We start from the raw sequence: 6,000 nt of genomic DNA, 5'->3' as shown, positions 1-6,000 counted from the left end.
TTCTATTTTCAAAAATTAATAATCTCTCCAATTCTTTTTAATTCTTCTTCAATTCTTTTCAATTCCTTTCAAAACATTTTCAAAACCTACATATCTTTTCAAACCCTTTTCAACTCTTTTTAATTTTTCTTGCATACAGTAATAAGTTTTCAAAATTAATTGCATCATTGTTCTTCTACTCCCTTCTATCTTATTTTGCTCGAGGACGAGCAAAGCTTTTAAGTTTGGTGTGGAAAAGCTCAGCTTTTTGCTTTCCATAACCACTAATGGCACCTAAGGCCGGAGAAACCTCTAGGAAGAGGAAAGGGAAGGCAGTTGCTTCCAACTCCGAGTCATGAGAGATAGAGAAATTCATCTCAAAAGCCCTCACTAGAAAGAGGATGGAGCAAATAAGAGAGCCCACTCATGGACCTCAACAAAAGCACTCCATTATCCTCCATGAAATCAGAGAGGACTAAAGAGCCATGAGAGAGGAGCAACAAAGGCAAGGAAGAGACATAGAAGAGCTCACTCATGGACCTCAACAAAAGCACTCCATTATCCTCCATGAAATCAGAGAGGACTAAAGAGCCATGAGAGAGGAGCAACAAAGGCAAGGAAGAGACATAGAAGAGCTCAAGCACTCCATAGGATCTTCAAGAGGAAGAACTAGCCGCCATCACTAAGGTGGACCCGTTCTTTAATATCCTTGTTTTTATTTTTCTGTTTTTCGATTTTTATGCTTCATGTTTTATCTATGTTTGTGTCTTTATTACATGATCATTAGTGTCTAGTGTCTATGTCTTAAAGCTATGAATGTCCTATGAATCCTTCACCTTTCTTAAATGAAAAATATTTTAATTTGCAAAAGAACAAGAAGTACATGAATTTCGAATTCTATCTTGAAATTAGTTTAATTATGTTGATGTGGTGGCAATACGTTTTATTTTCTGAATGAATGCTTGAACAGTGCATAATTTTGATATTGTTGTTTATGAATGTTAAAATTGTTGGCTCTTGAAAGAATAATGAAAAAGGAGAAATGTTATTGATAATCTGAAAAATCATAAAATTGATTCTTGAAGCAAGAAAAAGCAGTGAAAAACAAAAGCTTTCGGAAAAAAAAGAGAAAGAAAATTGGCGAAAAAAATAAAGAAAAAGAAAGAAAAAGAAAAAGCAAGCAGAAAAAGCCAATAACCCTTTAAACGAAAAGGCAAGGGTAAAAAGGATCCAAGGCTTTGAGCATTAATGGATAGGAGGTCCCAAAGGAATAAAATCCTGGCCTAAGCAGCTAAATCAAGCTGTCCCTAACCATGTGCTTGTGGCGTGAAGGTGTCAAGTAAAAAGCTTGAGACTGAGCGGTTAAAGTCGTGGTCCAAAGAAAAAAAAAAGAGGGTGCTTAAGAGCTCTGGACACCTCTAACTGGGGACTCTAGCAAAGCTGAGTCACAATCTGAAAAGGTTCACCCAGTTATGTGTCTGTGACATTTATGTATCCGGTGGTAATACTAGAAAATAAAATGCTTAGGGTCACGACCAAGACTCATAAAGTAGCTGTGTTCAAGGATCAACATACTGAACTAGGAGAATCAATAACACTATCTGAATTCTGAGTTCCTATAAATGCCAATCATTCTGAACTTCAAAGAATAAAGTGAGATGCCAAAACTGTTCAGAAGTAGAAAGCTACAAGTCCCGCTCATCTAATTGAAGCTAATCTTCATTGATAATTTTGAAATTTATTGTATATTCTCTTCTTTTTATCCTATTTTTCTTTTAGTTGCTTGGGGACAAGCAACAATTTAAGTTTGGTGTAGTGATGAGCGGATGATTTATACCCTTTTTTGCATCATTTTTATATAGTTTTAGTATATTTTAGTCATTTTTTATTATATTTTTATTAGTTTTTATTCAAAAATCACATTTCTAGACTTTACTATGAGTTTGTGTGTTTTTCTATGATTTCAGGTAATTTCTGGCTAAAATTGAGGGATCTGAGCAAAAATCTGATCCAGAGGCTAAAAAAGGACTGCAGATGCTGTTGGATTATGACCTCCCTGCACTCAAAGGAGATTTTTTGGAGCTACAGAAGCCCAAATGGCACGCTCTCAATTGCGTTGGAAAGTAGAAATCCTGGACTTTCCCGCAATATATAATAGTCCATACTTTGCCCGAGATTTAATGGCCCAAACTGGCGTTCAAAGTCAGCCTAAAATTTCTGGCATAAAACGCCCAAACTGGCACCAGAATTGGAGTTTAACTCCAGGAACAGCAACCAACGAAAAATCAGACTGGCGAATATGCTATTCGCATTCTTCATGGCAGTGGAAGCGTGCTGGTTTACTTGGCCATGTTCCCTCAGAGATTCCCGACAATGTTCACATTCACAATTACAAAAGAATGTGACCCTATCTGCGCAAACGTGAAAGGTTGTTTATTCTTCTCGACGCTCCTTCTAGTGTCCTAGACGAGTGTGCTTCTGTCCTGCATCAAGGATAAGCAGGTTTTACCTGAGGAGTCACGCAAGCAAAAAAAGGAAGATGATAGATGGGCGGTTGTTACATGTTTCTGGGAAATGTTAGGGACAATGAAGAGCCTAAAGAAGCTAATGCATGTTATCGCTGATTGCGGTAACATCAATGAACTGGTTGGCATGGTCAATGTTCTTCATGTACATCTCTGATTGGATGGGGAGGGAGGAGTACGATGGGAAGCCTAGGAGTAAAGTGCATATAGTGCGTGACACAGGCTACCAATATGGAAATTGTGGTATTATGCTAACTTGGTCGGTTATGGGTGCTATGTCCTTGGCTGTGGGACCCAATTCACGTGCGCTTGGTAGCACAAAAAATCTTTGGGCAGCTGAAAATTTTATCCTTGCTGGTGGCTTGGCTATGACAGTTTACATCAGAGGTGAGAGTGTGTTTGACGGAAAGTAACAGAGGTGTTCGTGGGATGGAGATGTGTTTGACACCTTTGTCTCTCTCTATCAAACACACTCTATCCCTCGAACACCTTTGTCTCTCTCTATCAAACAGACTTTCCATCCCTCGAATGCACTCTCCGCATCCCTCCAACGCGCTCTCCGTCAAACACTCCCTTGTCACGTGAGCTCATTAATTGCAATTCGCTGGGGGCGAATTCTGGCACTCCAAAACCCAGTCCAACTCATTTCTGAAGCTATTTCAAGGCAAAATGAAGAATGATGAAGGGGGAACAATTAGGTTTAGGTTTTTACATGTTTTAGCTTAGTTTTTCTAGAGAGAAACTCCCCCTTCTCTCTAGAATTTAGGGTTTCTAGCTTAATTTTAGTCTTTAATTCTTGTTTTATTATAGATTCATTTATGTTTTCTTGCTTTCTTATCTTGATCGTCTTCATTTCTTTTGTTATTTTCTCAATTTTGCCACTTTTAGTTTATGAAACTTGTTAATTTTGATCTCATTAATGCAATTTTGATGTTTTATATTTCTTTAATGCTTATTTGAGTTGCACTTATTATTGTCTTGCATTGGTAGTGTAGGTTTTATTTTTTATGCAATTTATGATATTTTCCTTTTATGAATGCTAGGTGTTTGATAAAATGTCTCTTCTAATTTTTGTATAGTTTTTTACCCTCTTGGTTAGGAATTGGGTAATTAGGTGTACTTGAGTTATGGATGTCCATTCTACAGTATGTTAGGATTGTTAGTTGGTTTGGTTTCCATTGACGCTAGTCTTTCACTAAGTTAATTAGTGAGTTGACTAGGACTTATGGATTGAGATCAATTATGCCCTTTTGACTTATCTTCGATGTTAGGATAGACTAATTGGGATTAATTCTACGCAATTACCATGTTTGTGGTCCATGACTAGGATAGAAATCCTCAATTCCCCAATCCTTGCCAAGAGTCCTTTTTGCCACTTGAACCCCATTTTTTTCTTATTTGCTTTGAGTTTTAATTCCCTTGCATGCTTATTTACTTTTTTGCCTTTTAATTTTATTGTCATTTGCAATCACAACCCCCAATTCTCTCATAGCCAATAATTGAACACTTAATTGCAATTCCCAGGAAGAACAACCCGGGATTTTAAACTTCCGGTTATTTTGTGTTTTCTGACATCTTTATTTTGAACTTTGATTGAGAAACTTTGATTGAGAGTTAATTGTTGGTCTAGACTATGCTTGCAACGAAGAGATTCTATTTTTGTGAAATTCTTGATTAACAATAATTCTAACATCACTTACCCATGACCAAATTACCATATGTCCTACTAGTGACCACCCCAGCCGGTAAGAGTGTCAAAACTCAGCAGGTCTGTCAGAGGACTTGTGTCTTTATTTCAGATAAGGGTGTGCATGGCCCGGTCCGGCCCAAGACCCGGCCCTAGCCCAAAGGATTTTGGGCCATGAAGACCCAGACCCGAAGAGACCCAGGGTTGACCCGAGAGAAAAAAATCAAATCTTGGCAATTAGTGAAACCGGGACCAGGCCAAGGCTCGAGTCACCCGGATCCAGCCCGGCGGCCCGGTAACTCAAATACTCAATAATGCTTATACAATTTGAATCAGGGGAATATGGGTTAGGGCATGTGGGCATCAAGTCATCAACGCATTCAGATTTTAGTAATTCACTATCACTGCCTTCCTCAACTATTTCAACTCACTCCCCCAGTCCTCAGTCCCCACTCCCCACTCCCCAGTTCGACAGTCTCTACTCCGCCACTTCCCACGGCCGACGCTGACCTAGTGACCCCTGACCTCATCTTCTCTACCCACAGCCCACTCTCAGTCTCCCAGTACGCAGCCAAGCACGACGCACTCCCAGCAAGCACGCACCACACAGTCGCCCGCTACTCCGTTCTCGTCTTCCCAACAAGCACGCACCACGCAGTCTCACCCCACTACCTCAGTCTCCGGCGAAGCTCTTCTTTCGACTGACGACGGTGCTGCCCTGCTTCTTGGTGACGTGACGCTTCTGTGCTTGGCCCGATCGTCTTCTTCCCTGCTTCTCTATTAGTCCTGCTCCTTCTGCTCCGCTCTCTTCTCTGGTCTTCTTCTCAGGTAAACAATTAATTTTGTTATTTAATTAATATTCTGATTAGGGATTAGGGATTTTGATAATTTGATTATAAAAATTTGTGAATTTAAGGATGTGGGTGTTGATTTTGATTATTAAAATTCTAATTAAGGGTGTGGGTGTTGATTTTTTTATTATTGTGAATTTTGATTATTGTGAATTTAGAGATGTTGATGATTTTGGTGTTTAATGATTTTTTTGCTAATTTGTGTAGTTGATTATTGTTTTGTTCTTCATAATTATTATAAGGTTTCTATCTTTATGACCGAAGAGAATAAAACAATGGAAATTGAGGCTAAAAATCCTGCTGCTTCTGCTGCTATTGATGCCGCCACAACTTCTGCTTAACCACAAGTTAATGAAGAAGATAAAGATACAAACATTGAGAATCCAAAAGCTTCTCGTAGGGGAAAGAAATCGTATGTTTGGCAGCATTTTACTGAACTTCCGTTGACTGAGACAAAGGGACAGCACCAGGCCAAATGTAATCATTGTCAGAAAAAATATGGTTGTCATCCTACTAAACATGGCAAAAATTCTCTAAATAAGAACTTAAAGAGTACTCATAAGTGGATATTTACTAAAGCGGGGAAGAAGGGGATACTTCATGGCTATATGCCCAAAATTGAGGAAGTAGAGGATCTATGCAAAGCCTTTAAGGGTTATAAATTGAAAGATTGTAAGAAGTCTGTAGCTGAGTTTGTTTTACTAGATGAAATGCCATTTAAAGTTGTTGAGGGGATTGGGTTTCGCAAGATGTTAAATCATTTTGAACCAAGATTTACGGTACCATCTAGGTGGACAGTCTCAAGAGATTGCTTTCAACTGTATTTAGATGAGAAGAAAAAGCTAAAAGAATGGTTGGCAAAGTCATGTGCTTGGGTTTGTTTGACAACAGATTGCTGGACATCAAATCAAAATTATAATTATATGAGCTTTGACTGCACATTTTGTTGATGACGAAT

Source organism: Arachis ipaensis, chromosome B4, assembly GCF_059453495.1.
Source record: "Arachis ipaensis isolate K30076 ecotype BB chromosome B4, ASM5945349v1, whole genome shotgun sequence".
Classification (NCBI taxonomy): Eukaryota; Viridiplantae; Streptophyta; class Magnoliopsida; order Fabales; family Fabaceae; genus Arachis; species Arachis ipaensis.
Note: the sequence above shows the minus strand (reverse complement) of the source record.